Raw genomic sequence first — 15,653 nt, 5'->3', positions numbered from 1 at the left:
AATTTTACCTAACTCCAAGTATATAGAAAGATACAAGGAGTTGAATTTTGAGGATCATGATCTGAGTTGCTTCAATTTAACCTCTAAGAAACTCAATCTTGTTGCCTACATTGGTAGGACTTCAGACAACCAAAAATCAACAAGAGTATTGGAGAATTGAGTGAGAATCGAAGAGATGAAAAATTCAGAAATTCACCTTCACTGCAGGTTCAGATGGACACGATCTTGCTCTCAATTATGCTTGGCCTTGCTTTGGATGCTTGATGGAGTGGAAATGGATCAAGGAAGAAGAAGGACTCTTGGAGTTTGAATCTCAAAACAGTGGGAGATTTCAAACTCGATTTTCAATGAAAATCACCAAGCTTATCCTTTGAATTTGGAGGTTTAGGGTTGTAGTTTCAAAGCTTGCGCGCCAGGGTCCTGAATTCTGAGTGAGAGGGCTTCTATTTATAGCCAAAGTCATTGATAATTTCACACCTCTTCAAAAATTCAAAAATAGAAAATCACCTTTGCATGGATGCATGGGCGTGTGATAGGCCCATGTAATGATGCATTCAGGTCCAAAAATGAGTGTAAGCAATGCTAAAGTCATGTGGAAAGGCCATGCATTCGTGTATGGAAAGTGGAACTTCAAATCTTCCAAATGGTCCTTCAAATTTAATCCATGCGCAAGTCATTCATTCTTTGTTCAAATGGGATGAATGTGGACTTTTTGGAAATTTTAGATCAAGGGGAAAAACTTTCATGTTGAACACTTTTTCATTTGAAGCTTGGACCACGATGAATTTTGAGGCGGAAGTTTGAAAAATCAAACATATCAAAAAAATTCTAAGTACCAAGCCATATGTTCACTTCTTCCACCTTGGGTAACTTTTTCTATGGACTTCAAATGAGAAACGTTCCTTCATCCAAGTTGTATCTATCTCAGAGTACTTCACATTGGTCACAAATTTGACCTCATTTGGATTTAGCATGAAGGAGTTATACATTTTAGAAGTTGAGGAAAATCACGTGTTCAATGGTATTGGCCCAAAATGACCTATAATGTTTCCACATATCACATGCATTTAAAAGTTGAATTTGCACTTCCTCCAAATACCAAAGTTGAAGTAGACATATTTAATTTGATCATGCAACTTGAATGGATTTCATCTCATAAAAATTGAGCAAGTTATGGTCTTGGGAAGTTGACCTTCAAATTAGGGTTTAGACAAAATGACTTATAATCTTTCACCATAAACAATGTCTTTCAAAGAAAAACTAGCTCTTGATCTTAACATGAAAGTTGTTTGGGATGTAATTTAGAGTAACTTTTCTCTTGGAATCATTTTCATATGATAAAAATTATAGGAGATAGGGACTAGGGAACCCCAATTTTGACTAGTTGAATTCCTCTGGTCAACCATTATGAACCAACTTGCTAGCTTGATGTTCTCTTGACTCTTGGGACTCATGGAGGATCATATATATGCATAATATGATGTAATATGAAGTATACCTTGAAGTATTTAATCAATTGGTGAAGAAAATTGTTGAAGAAGTCACACAAGATACCCAGATGAATTAGGGTTTCCAAGGCAAACCAACTCCAAACTCTTGATGATTTCTTGATCAAAATAACATGTAAAGATCATGGGGATTAATATATGATACTTAGAGCCATAGTAAACCATTTCTTGATTGAGCTCCTTGTAATGAGGGTCTTAAACCCTAGATATGAGCTTGATAGATCAAAGGTGAGCATGTGTACTACCTACAAAAGAGTTAAGCTATACAATGACGTATTTTTGGTATTTTGGTTAGTAAATGATAAAAAAACAAAGTATGTTACAATAAAATGTGCTTGGTGATCTCTCCCAATGCAAACCCAATGAACGAGGGGTAAGGAGAATGCCAAGGTGTGATCCCAATGCTAATGCATATGATGAGAATAGCATGAGGGATCTTAGGATCAAAATTGGGGTCTTAAAAAGGTAAAAGAAGATGTGTACATCAAAAAAGGAATCAAGATCGTGAGTTTACCTGAGTTTCAAGTGATTTCCCTTCGTGCTTCGTCTTCTCCAATCAACACTTGCCGGAACACTTCTCTGTTTCGGAGGTAGGTCTCCGTCTTCCCCCTTTTTTTACCTTGAACTTGTTACCATGATGTAGTTCTTGCATAGAGGAATCAAAGCCCTAACCCTATTGGCTTTGATTCCTCCATGTTAGAGTTTAATTAATGAATCTAGGTTAAGGGTTCTTAGAAAGAGTTTGATATTTGTATTTTTAATTTCTGGGTAGCTCCGCCGTCGAGGGAGCCTCCGGTGCGGCGGAGACGGTAACCAGGATAGGAGGGAGTGAAACACGGTTGATTTCTATTTTGTGCTGAGCAATTGTCTTTACCACGTGCATTAACATGTTCTCATTTGACCGTTGCTTAAGGAATTGATTCACATGTCACGCGTGCGTCACTTCTTATCCACATTCATGCACATGTTCAATGACTATTGATAACTCACGTTTTGCCACTTCAACTTCACCTTATCCACTCTTATTCAAGATTCTGGATGAGCCCTTGTAATGGGTTTCAGAACAATTTGTTAATGCTGCATGTTTTGATTCCACACCCCCAATTCCTTGTGGGTTTTTGAATTAGGCATTGAATCAATGGGCCCATGCGCCAGCCATTAACTTCACCCCTGAGCTTGGGCTTGCAAACCCCCTTCCAATAGAGCCTGTTTACATTTTGTTAATCCTTTTCTTGATTGTTATAGTTTAGTTAGGATTGATTAATGCTTAGGCTAATTAGTTGTTTGGTTAGTTTTTTGATAATTAGGAATTTATGGTGATTTAGAATTAATTAGGATATTAGAAGTTGTTAGATTAATTGATTTTTAGGAAGAATTCATTAGGGATTTTGGGTTTTATGGATTATAATTAGAGATAATTAGGATTAGTTAGTTATTTAGTTTTTTTGATTTTTTTTTAGAAACTAATTTCCTAATTGATTTGTGCAAATTAACCTTAGAACTTTGGGTTTTAGATCTTGAATTTCATGCTCCCTTAGATTAGGGTTTTGATTTAGTTTAATTGATATTTTAATCATTAGTTTTCATATGATTTTTGGTAATTGATGATTAATTTGATCTTAATCTTTGCATGATCCCTTAATAACTTGTATATAGTATTAACCCTTAAATTAGGTTAGCCATAATCTTAATCTAATTCAAACCCTTTGATTCAAGTTGATCAAAATAAATTTTTATTAACTAAATCCTTTGATGATGTATAATCCCACAGTCTATTTAAATGATCAAAAGTCCCTTGATCACTTGATAACACTATTTCTGTAAGTTGTGGATCTCAAGGCCTCAAGTCCAGACTTTTATACAAGACATCCCAGGAAAATCAAGCAGTGGATTATACAAGGCACATCAAAGGTGGTTCTTCAAGAGCTTTTCAGTCAAGATTAAAATTGTGTGACACGAGCCTTTAGAAATAGGGAATGAATGAGAATGGAGAATTCCATTAACTCATTCTAAATATCTTTGGGTATGGGACGAATGACCCAGTTGCTCATCGTATTCCCCTCTATTCATACACTTTAGCACAATTCAAATCACATGATTATCAAGTCTCTCCCTTCACAAAGCAATAGTACAACAACCAGAGGTCTTCATCAACAACTTATCAATCATGATTCAAGTTGTACACCATGAGCCTTAAGTAACAAAGAATGATGAGAGTGGATAATTCATATCCTTGTCTAGAGTATCCTTGGGTACGGGACAAATGAACCAGTTGCTCAAAGTATTTGCCTTTGTTCAGAGACTTTAATGCAATTAGAATAGAATGATTGATAAGGTCTTCATCATCACAAAGAGCAGCAAGAATTCTTCTTCAACAACTTGAAAGTTGGGATGAGAATCACATGCCACGAGCCTTAACTAGTAAAGAATGAATGAGAGTGGATAATTCTATTAACTCATTCTGAATATCTTTGGGTACGATGAACTACGAAAGCTCTGACTTTATCTTGCCTCAGTCTCTAGTTGTCAGTCGTAGTAGGCTGAACTACAAAAGCTCTAACTTTCTCTTGCCCCGGTCTCTTGTTGTCAGTCGTAGTAGGCTGAACTATGAAAGCTCTGACTTTTTCATTGCACGGTGAGAATACGTAGGCACGAGAATTCAGATTCTCTGCGAGCTACCCTATTTATTAATCCTTCATTTCTCCATTCATCAATTAATACCATCTTTTAGAGATCAAATAACACTTTTCCCTTGGACTCCATGAACATACTTTTAGGATGATATAGCGGTAGTCCACCTTATGAACCAAGAGATGTTTGTGATGTGAAACCAAACACTTTATTCCTTCTTTTTTGGCTAAGACACTTGTTTACTCTTTGGTTCAGAGTTTATTCCTTCATGGATCCAATATACCATTCTCCTTTGATTTCAAATTGTTTGTTCCCTACAGTGATACATTATTCCTTGTACTAAACAACACTGCAACCAACCCTTGAAGTTGTGTTTGTCTTATAAGGCCCTGTTGCATAGGAAAATATGTCTCTCTTTGTTTCCACTGTAGTTAATCCTTGAAGTTATATTTGTATTGTGAGTCCCTGTTGCTTAGACAAACATCTCTTTGTTTCCACCATTCTGTTGGTACAAGTTATACTTTTCATCACTTTCAATCTTCTCTCTTTGTTCTCGTGGTTCCACGAACTACGAATGCTCTGACTTTCTCATTGTACGATGATAATACGTAGGAACGAGGATGTGAATCCTTGGCGAGCACATTCCTAATTATTCCTTCCGCCTTATGACACCATCCATATCTTTTATCGAACTTCAATAATTGAACCTCTCACCCCAGTGACATACTATTTCTTTGAAACCGGATACAACTTTCTTTGGAATTCCATATATACCCTTTTAGGACGATATAGCGGCGTTCACATTGTTCCTAAAGTTGTTTGTCTAATACACAAACACTTTATTCCTTCTTTTTTGGCCAATAAGCATGTTTCCCTCTATGGTACAAATTTCGTTTCTCCTATGTATTCCAATATACCCTCACCTTTAGTTCCGAATTATACCCTTCAGTCACTTTTACCAAAACCTTCAATTATGTGACCTTGGTTACTTTTCTCTATCATTCCATTCATATCCATGATTCCTACGTACTACCTTCATTCACTTCATGTGATATACTCATTCGTTGAGTCAAATACATTATCTCTTTGAGCTTCATCTTGTGTCAGCTTATGAACCAAGAGTTGTTTGTGCTGTGAAACTAAACACTTAATTCTCTTTGTTTTCGGCCATACCATATAATGGCACCATGCTTCCGGATACCCCACATATGGTTCACGCTATTTTTACTCTTCGGTTCATATTTCATCCCTTTTTGGAGTTCAAATCATACTACTCTTTGGTTTAGACCATACCTTGATCATAACTTCTTTTCACCTCCCATAACTAGTTCTATAAACTACGAAGCTCTGAATTCCTTATTGCATTATAAGGATACGTAGGCATGAGGGCCCTAATCCTCACCGAGCACTTTATCTATTTCACTTTCTTTTCCTTTTATTTCATTTTGCAAGTAAACCTTAGATGTAACACCCATTCGATCAAGAATAATCAAAATGGTTCCCATGAAGTACCATGGATGTTAAGGGTGTTAATACCTTTCCCTTGCATAACCGACTTCCTTAACCAGTTTCTCTTTCCCCGAGTTTTATCGATGTTTTCCCTTTCCTTCGGGATTAAATAAAGTCTGATGGCGACTTTGTTGTATGTTCGAGCGTGCAATGTGTTCGGGTATATTTCCGCTAGCTTTAGGTTATATGTTCCACATTTCACTATGGTTGAAGCTTGCAACCGTTGTAAAGTTATTTCACACTAAACTAAAACATAACAGGCACCTCATTTTGTTTATAACACACAAGGGTTCCCTATCGAATGAGGCGACAACGATAGGGAAATCTTCACCATCTTCATTCATTTCTGGAAACGAAATCATCCTCCTCTTTGAATTACGGTATGTTAGCATTCTCTCTCTGACGCTTCTGAATGTTTATGTTCTTTGCTAGGGTTACTGGTTTCTTTTTTTAACAGATAAATGATGTTGGCTTTTGTTGCATTTCATGAATCAACGCTTTCGGCATTGACATTGTCATGTATATTGTTCATGTTGCCATGTTCATGTTTTATTCAGATTTTATGAATATGCTTTAGGTGTTTCCATGTTCATGTTGCAATTTAGTGAATATGCTTTAGGTTTTTCCATTTTGTTCATGTGATTGTGTTCATGTTTTATTCAAATTGTGTACATACAATCATATTTGGATATTGTGTGTGTAGCATTAGTGTGCCATTCACATTAGTCTTTTGATATAAGTTTCAGAATTTATTATGGATCTGAGTTTGATGGAAGTTGATAGGTTAGGTCCAGTGTATGACAATGGAGTTCTTGAATTCGCCGAAAAAATTATTCCCGACAATAATGGTATCTTGTATTGTCCTTGTGTTGTTTGCAAGAATATAATAAATGGTCAAAGAAATAAATATTACATCACCTAAGTTGTGATGAAATATGTCAAATTATACAACATGGACGTGGCATGGAGAAGTCGATCATAACCGAAATGTGATGTCACAAATGGATGAAGGTGATGAAGATATGGATAATCGACTAGAAGATATGATCTGTGACATTGGAGAATCGTCTTATATGAAAGCCCATATTTATGATACTTTATGTATCGAAAAAGATGCGCCTTTATATTAGGGGTGCACCAGTTTTACACGACTATCTGTGTTGTTAAAATTGTTTAATCTAAAGGAAAAATGTGGGTGGTCAGATAAAAGTTTCACATAATTGCTTGATATGTTAAAACAAATGCTACCAAAAGATAAAAATTTGTCGGATTGTTGTTATGAGGCCAAGAAGATATTATGTCCAATGAGTTTGGAGTATGTCAAAATACACGCTAATGATTGCATATTATACAGGAAAGAGTATGAAATTTTGGATCAATGTCCAGAATATGGTGAGTCGCACTACAACTTGAAGAACAACAATGGTGATGACAATGATAGTGTTAGTAAGAAGCGTCCTCCTACTAAAGTGTTATGGTACTTTCCAATAATTTCAAGGTTAAAAAGACTTTTTATTAATGCGAATGATGCAAAGAATATTAGATGGCATGCAGATGAAAGAAAATATGATGGAAACATTTTCCATGTAGTTAATTCTTTGCAATGGAAGAAAATTGATTCATTATTTCTGGATTTTAGCATTGAGCCAAGAAACCTTAGTGTCACAGCGCGAAAAATACCCGAGCGTAAGGAACGCTCGAAATATAAACAAAACAGAGTCGCCACTGAACTTTCGATAAAACCCATGAAAAACAAAAAGAAATGGTCGTCGCAACCAAATCGGGTTCGGGAGTCGGTTATACAAGGGGAAGGTATTAGCACCCCTCACATCCACCGTACTCGACGGGACCCATTTAGTTAGTTTTGTGTTTGAGTGTTAGCTTGATATCATTTGCGAACTTCTACTTATCGAGTGAGGAAAGAGAAAGAAAGAAAGGAAAGACTTATGGTTTTTAATATTAATGTGCCTGACAAGATTTCGCAATCCTGCTCCTACGTATCTCCAGGTGCTATGAAGAACTCAAGGCATACGTAGTTCTACCCAAAGAGAACTATTGGATGGATTGCTTTTAAAGAGAGTGATGCTTGGATCTTATTTAAGCGATTAAACCTTTACTTCCTGCTCGCTCTTGGAGGCTGAAGTCTTTGTTTGTTTCGCATCAAAATGGATGTTTCATACTCTTTTCTGAAAATGTTTTCGGGGTCGCACAAGGGAGGAAAAAAAGTTTGATGAGTTTGAGTTGATTTTAAGCGGAGACAGGCATCCAAGCAGTGAGCTCTACTGCAGTACTCGAATGCCCGAAGAGGAAGAGGCCTAAGCCCAATCACTCTCTTTTCATCCAAAAGTTTATTATGAAAATGTGTGGCAAATTAGGTCAAAGTTCATTAACAAAAGACGATTAATCAGGCAGAGAGCTCTACAGCAGTGTCTAAATAATCGGGAAAGAGAAGGTCGATACCCAATCAATATTTTTCTTCTATAAGAGAAATGACCTAATTCTGGTAATTACTGTATGTTAATATGAAAGACGAATGTTTGAACATTGAGCTCTACAGTAGTATCCTAACATTCAAAACAGAGAAAGTCTAAACTTAATCAGTTTCTTCCATTTTTATTGTGAAAAGCTTTTGAAAATAGGGGGACGACTTAACGTTGGATCAAGCGTCTGAAGGTGACTTTATGAAAATAGTTTGGATGTGACGGGGGTGAGAAAAGATAAGTTTTATCTGTTCTAAATATGTTTTAGAATTGAAGACGATTATTCAAACAGGGAGCTCTACAACAGTGTTCAAATGACCGGAGATTGAGGGAGGTCTAAACCCAATCAATCATTTTCTTCTATAGGATAACTGACTCGATTTAGTTGATTATGGGGTTTTAATACGAAAGATGAGTGTTCTGACATGGAGCTCTACAACATTGCCCAAACATTCGAGGAAGGAAAAAGGTATAAACCCAATCCCCCCTTTTTTAAGTTTATTGAGAAAAGCTTGTTTAAAAATGACAACTTGACATTGAATCAAGTGTTTGAAGTTGATTGTGAATGAAATTGATGATTTGAAAATGGCGCAAAATATTGGTACAATTATCTACATATGTGGTGGTATGACATGGATAAATCTAATTAAATGACTAAACAAATAACCTAATAGTCCAATTATCAATTAAATTAATTAATTACTTGAATCTTATTAATAAAGAAAATAAAAATAAGTTACAGTAATTAAATCCAAATTCTAACAAAAATATAATTATATTCTGGTAGTTAACTAATTAGCACTACTAACAAGTTGTTATTAAATATCTAACATGATTTATGTAAGGATCATTATCTATATGTCTCATGTATGTCCTTATTTAGAATGAAGTAAAACAATTATATTATTATTACTTGTAACATGCTTGGTTTGAAGGGGTGAGATTTTTGTTGAATGTCAAAATGCAATGTAAGGATAGCTAATTGCACTGCGCTATGTTTGAAGAACGAACCCAAAGCAACAACCTAGTTACTACCTTTTTCTTATTAGGATAATAATGTAGTGCCAGGAATGCATGAACTAAGATGGATCTTCATATATCCTTGCTCACTTTTTGTCATCTAATCTAATAATCAACTACATGAATAAATATATCACCCATGTCCAAACACAAAAATATTACTTTTAGGTTCATCAATCAATAAAGGATATGATCCTCCCTTTAGAAAGCAATGACAAAGATAACTCAAAAAGTCATCAAAACATCCATTAAATTCAAACATTCAAGCGTTCAACTTAACTTAAAGCAAGAATCATCAACCCAATTAATATACTAGCCAAGGAAACAGTTAAAAATTCTAGTAACATTCATTAAAATTGCAGAAAGAAAGAAAAACTAAACACCAAATGATTCATCAACAAACAAACTCAAGAACAAAATAATCAAAACCATACGTAATGTGCATATACCGAGTTTAACGTACGCAATGGTGTCACACGGGATACCAAATTTAACAGCAGCAAAAGCCACATTGGTACATATAAGCAAAATATCAAAATAAAACAAAATGGCGAACGTGCGTGACACATTCAGATTCAATTTCAATACAGGGTGCCGCAAAAGGTGATACTCATAAAAACTAAATGCATTTACAGCAACACAAATAATGCAGTGAAAGCAATAGTACAACATAGATGTATTTACAATACCACAATGACGCAACGACAACAACATTACAAGCAAAATGAATATATTTTCAGCATCACAAATAACTCAATAGCAACAACGGTACAAACATATTTATGACATCCTATGACAAAATCATAAAGCCAACACATAGTTAACATCTGAATTAAAATAAAACATCGAATAACATATAAAAATGTGAAAAGAAAAAGAAATATGCATCGTTACCAAACTCCAAGTGTTATTACTGTCGTGACGTTGCTGTGAATGGTGTCGGATTCTTTGTGACTTTTCTGACCGATTGTTGTTTGAGTTTTGAAGTTTTTGCTGGTGTTTGAAGTTATGTTGTTAAGGAGACGGGAAAGAGGTGTTTAAGTGAAGGAAATGGTGGTGGAAATGGCGGATTGGAAATTGTAGAAGAAAGGAGAAAAGACGGATTTCATTGGCGGTGGAATGGTGAGCTCCGAAGGAATCATCAGTTTTGTCAAATTGGAAAAGGGAAGTTTGTAATGGAGGTTGGTTTGTTTAAGGGTGAGTAAGATGAAGGAGGAGCTTTGCAGCCGAAACAGTGTTGAAGGGTGAAGAAGAAAAAAATTTGTGATGAGGAGGGATTTTTAGGTTGTGTGATTGAAGTGGTGAGAAACATGGAGTGTTGTGAGGTTGATGCGCTCTGAGGGTCAGGTTATGGGGCTCAAGAGGGAAGTCTTTTGTAGCTTTTTGTCAATGTCAACTCAATAGCAAGAAAATTAAGTACACCGGTAAGAAAATATAATGATGGTATCACGTGTGAATAGATTTTATTAGTAGCCAATTCATCTCTTTTTTTTTCATTTCATTTCCTCTTTCTTTTTTTTTATTTGAAATATGTTAGTTAAAAAAAGAATAAGATAAAAATATATCATTTTTAATAAATTCAAATCAATTACTCATTAAATCCTAGTTAATTCAAATAATTATTTTGACAAAAAAAATAATTATTAAAGGAATTAAAAAAAACTAATAAAAATCAAGCAAAAAAAATACTCGAAATAAAGTAGAATGCACTAAAATGATTAGCGCAAAATAAACCTCTCAGAAACATACAAGTTTTGATACAATTTTGAAAAAAAAAATGGCCTGTAAAAGGCTTAGGCTGACAAAAAAATGCGACTGAAAAAATACTCAAAAAATTAAAATGAGCACACCAGGTTAATCTACGTGGAACATAGATTAACGAAACGGACGTCTGCAAGTTCAATTTTGAAATTTTTCGCCCTCTAATTCGATGTATTGTTGAGAAATGGTCCGACCGGTCTGTCCGTAGACCCATTTTTTTTTAATATGGATGAAGTTTTAAGCACTATGCGGAATGAAATGCATGTCGTGATAAGTATAAAAATGCAGACCTCTTGTAAATGAACTGGATTGCTGATTGAATAACTGTGAACAGACTATCAGATGTAACCGAATCACCCTTGGACCATTTACTTATGATTCTCTATCACAATTAAAACCCTACAAGGATTCAGATGAATACAATACTCTTGATTGTCACCCTCTGACCCTCTAAAACAAGATGCAACTGAACGAATGACGCACTGAGATTCAAGAAATCAAATCTTTCAACTTCTTAATCAACATATGACTGCATGAACGTTATCAAGATCAGATGAAATGCCATAACTCCTGATGTTTTATCTAAACCCTGATAAATGTTTTTAACTGATGAAATGCACGACAAAATGGATTGATTATGCTATGCTAATGCAAGTGGAAAAAAACTCAGGGTAAAATTTAGGGTATGACAGCTTCCCCTATTTAAACATATTTAACTAGAGGGTATGAAGAACTCTTCTTCAAATCATCATGGTGAAATATAGTTTAAATACCAAACAGACCCAAAATTTTCCCTCTTATGTAGAAGAATGATATGCTTATGGTTATGATCGAATTCACTTGGATTTAAGAAATACTCTTGATTTCTTAATCAGCAGACGATAATGCAAATGAATGCAACGAGATTTAGGAAATACTCTTGATTTCCTAATCATCGGGTGATATGAATATAATGAAAGTTAAGAAGTACTCTTGACTCCTGAAATATGAATGCAAATGAATTAAGAAATCCTCTCGATTTCTTAACTATGAAAAATGATGTGGATGCTAATAAGTACTCTCGTCTCCTTGGAGATGAATGGTGTAAGAGATACTCTTGATCTCTTAACCATCATATGATTGAATGAAAAAATATATGAGTTAATAAATACTCTTGATTTCTTAATCATGAATTCAAATGAAATGTGTATGAGTTAAGAAATACTCTTGATTTCTTAATCATGAATGTAAGTGAATTGAGAAATACTCTTGATTTCTCATATGATATGCAACTGAGTTAAGAAATACTCTTGATTTCTTTGTCATGCGAATGCAGATGAGTTAAGAAATACTCCTTATTCTTTAATCATGAATGTTAATTAATTTAGAAATACTCTTGATTTCTTAAATGATATGCAGATGAATTAAGAAATACTCTTGATTCCTTAACCATGAATGTAAATGTACTGAGAAATGCTCTTGATTTCTCAGATGGTATGCCAACAAGTTAAGAAATACTCTTGATTCCTTAATCCTTGAGAATGCAAATGAGTATGAGTTAAGAAATACTCTTGATTCCTTAATCATGAATGTAAATGAATTGAGAAATGCTCTTGATTTCTCAGATGACATGTGGATGAGTTAAGAAATACTCTTGATTTCTTAATCATGAATGTAAATGTACTGAAAAATGCTCTTGATTTCTTAGATGATATGCAAATGACTAGGGATGAGAGAATCATGTTCAGTTGCTCTTGACTGACGGTAGATCTCAGGGGATGGATCCGTTATAAAGTAAAGGCTTGACTGTTCTTCAGACGCTCTTCGTTGAAGACAGACACTCTAAGGGGGAATAAATGATCATATTCAACTGCTCTTGGCTAAAGATGTCATATTCGACAACTCTTGGCTAAAACTGTTGCATTCAACTGCTCTTGGTTGAAGTAAAACAAAATAAAATAGTATCCAGCTGCTCTTGGCTAAAACTACTACATTCAACTGCTCTTGGTTGAAGCAAACTGTTGGAAAATAAAATAGTATTCAGCTGCTCTTGGCTGAAAATAATGCATTTAACTATTCTTGGTTGAAGCAAACTGTTGGAAAATAAAATAGTATTCATCTGCTCTTGGCTAAAAATAATGCATTCAACTGCTCTTGGTTGAAGCAAACTGCTGGAAAATAAACAAAAGAATTTCTTTGGGAATAATTACATATTCAACTGCTCTCGGCTGACAAAAGAGTCCTCTAGAGAATGAGAAGAGGCCAGAGATTTGTTGGGGATGAAAGGTTAATACTACCCAAAAGGCTTAGCATTACCATCAACTGTCGGACTGACACGTCTAATTCAATGCTTATAGAGAGTGGATCAGTATGGAACACTAACTTTGTCGAGGATTGATTGAAGTAAACTGTTGGGGAATACAAGAGACTCTCTGGGAAATAAACATACAGGAGACTCGTTGGAGATATACTGAGGAACATTTAGTAGAGCTTGTTTATTCATGGAACTCTCGTCCATTATACTCACTAAGGAGATTGCTAACTTATGAAGAGATGTCCATCTTAGACAGCTACTTCAAAAAGACTTGCTGAAGATAATGTTGTTAGGGATACCTTTCTTAAGGAATCCTACTGGTATGAAACTCGCTTGGGGAGTTCATGAAGTTTTGCGTGGGAAAATAAAATACACGGGAAACTCTATAGGGAAATAGCTACCGGAGAAACCAAGCAGAAATTATGTTTACACCATAGTTCCAATGGGAGAAAATCAATCACCTTGCTGGGGAAGAAACTCGTCTTAAGAATCAATGCCAACAATGATTGTATTCTGAAAGCACTTGTACTGAAGAAGAGAATTGTTCTAACTCTTGAAAACAACTCTTGAATCATGATTTTGCTGAGGATTGCAATGAACTTCCTTTAGAGGGTTCTGAATCCGACTGAGGTTTATGCATGATTTATTTTGTACATGATATGTAAGAAGAAAATGAATGCATGTATATACTAGTTCATGCATTTTGTGGACATCAAGTTCTGACTCCCCGACGTCTTGTCTTGAATAACACTGACACCACGAAAGAATTTCGCAAAAAATCTGATTTCTGCTTTGCCACCAAGTGGGCTTCAATGAGGACTTCTTGCTTCTGGATAAAAATCCATTTCAAACTTGCTTTAGATCACAAGGATCAAGAAAAATGCCCCACGTCTTATGGACCAGATGCGTTGTCCTAAACCAACAAATATTCCTTTGACATTTTCAAAATTAAAACAATTTAAAGTTTTTAAAAGCTTTGTTGTTTCCACTGTTTTAATGTTTTTATCTTATCAAAAGTAAAAGCGACATTAAGCAGAAAAAAACAAAAGTATTTGGTAAAGCGATGTTCAATTGAACAATTTTATTTGATGAGAAGAATAACTCATACATGGGGTACATGAAGATGTAAACTCTTCTAAGAGGAGATTACAGGCGAAGAACGCAAGTGAATGGCAACGAAAATTGAACTGAATTTCCATCGAAATACAACTTTATTATTTCCCATATCTCCTATATTCCTCATTACTTTGCTTCTCGATATGACAATTGGATTGTTCCCTTCCATCTGAGCTTTATCACAGTGTTGACTTGTGTTGCTATAGTATTCTGCCTTTGGATATTCCCTAACTTTTGCTTGAACTGCTCCTTAAGAGTTTCAGTTCACCGGGAGATCTTACCCTTTTTTCCTTAAGTCTCCCTTTCGGGTTTTCAACTTATCGGGCTTAATTTTTTTGTTTATCCCTAATTTTTACATGAGTCGCCCTTTCAGGTTTTTAACTCACCGGGATGCTCATTTTTTTTGCCTAAGTCTCCCTTTCGGGTTTTCAACTTAGCGAGCTTTTATTATCCATCTTTTTTCTTAGGAATAATAATTTTTGACTGCATCAGAATTGATGGGGTGTGTCAATTCTTCTCCATCCATGTTGTGAGAACCAAAGCTCCACCAGAGAAAGCTTTCTTCACCATAAACGGTCCTTCATAATTGGGAATCCACTTGCCACGTGAATCCTTCTGAAGGGAGATTATCTTTTTCAAAAATAGTTCACCTACACTGAACTCTCGAGGTCGAACCTTCTTGTCAAATGCCCGCTTGAGCCTCCTCTGATATAACTGGTCGTGACACAATGTTGTCATCCTCTTTTCTTCGATTAGATTGAGTTGGTCAAACCTGGTTTGAATCCATTCTGCTTCTTCTAATTTTGTCTCCATCAAGACTCTCAACGAGGGGATCTCAACTTTTATTGGTAGCACAACCTCCATGCCATAGATGCATGCAATGTTATTTTGCACAATTAATGACTTTCCTACATATGGTAATTTTCCTGGATATAGTTTCAAAGGACATAAAGTGTGTCCTATATATGAATTTGATACCTATTTTTACCAGCTTGAGTTTGAAAAAAAAACCGTTTACCTTGGGAATCAGAAATTTCTAAAACTCAATCATCCTTATCGTAGATTGCGGAAGGATTTTCAGGGATAGTAGGAGTTTGAAAGCGCTTCTAAACCTTTAACTGGCGATGAAGTTTATCAATGACAAGAACGCCTTAACTTTGTATTTGGAAATAATAAAGATTGTCCCGTTGAGAGAAATATTTGTAAAAAGGGATTGGTGTTCTTTGGTCTTTCATATTGGTCTAGACTCGATGTAAGACATTGTCTTAATGTGATGCATGTGGAGAAAAATGTGTGTGATAGTTTCATAGGAACACTTCTAAACATTCCAGACAA

The sequence above is a fragment of the Lathyrus oleraceus genome, chromosome 3 (assembly GCF_024323335.1).
Source record: "Lathyrus oleraceus cultivar Zhongwan6 chromosome 3, CAAS_Psat_ZW6_1.0, whole genome shotgun sequence".
NCBI classification, from domain to species: Eukaryota; Viridiplantae; Streptophyta; class Magnoliopsida; order Fabales; family Fabaceae; genus Lathyrus; species Lathyrus oleraceus.
The sequence above is the reverse complement of the archived record's forward strand: the minus strand, read 5'-3'. Positions refer to the sequence as shown.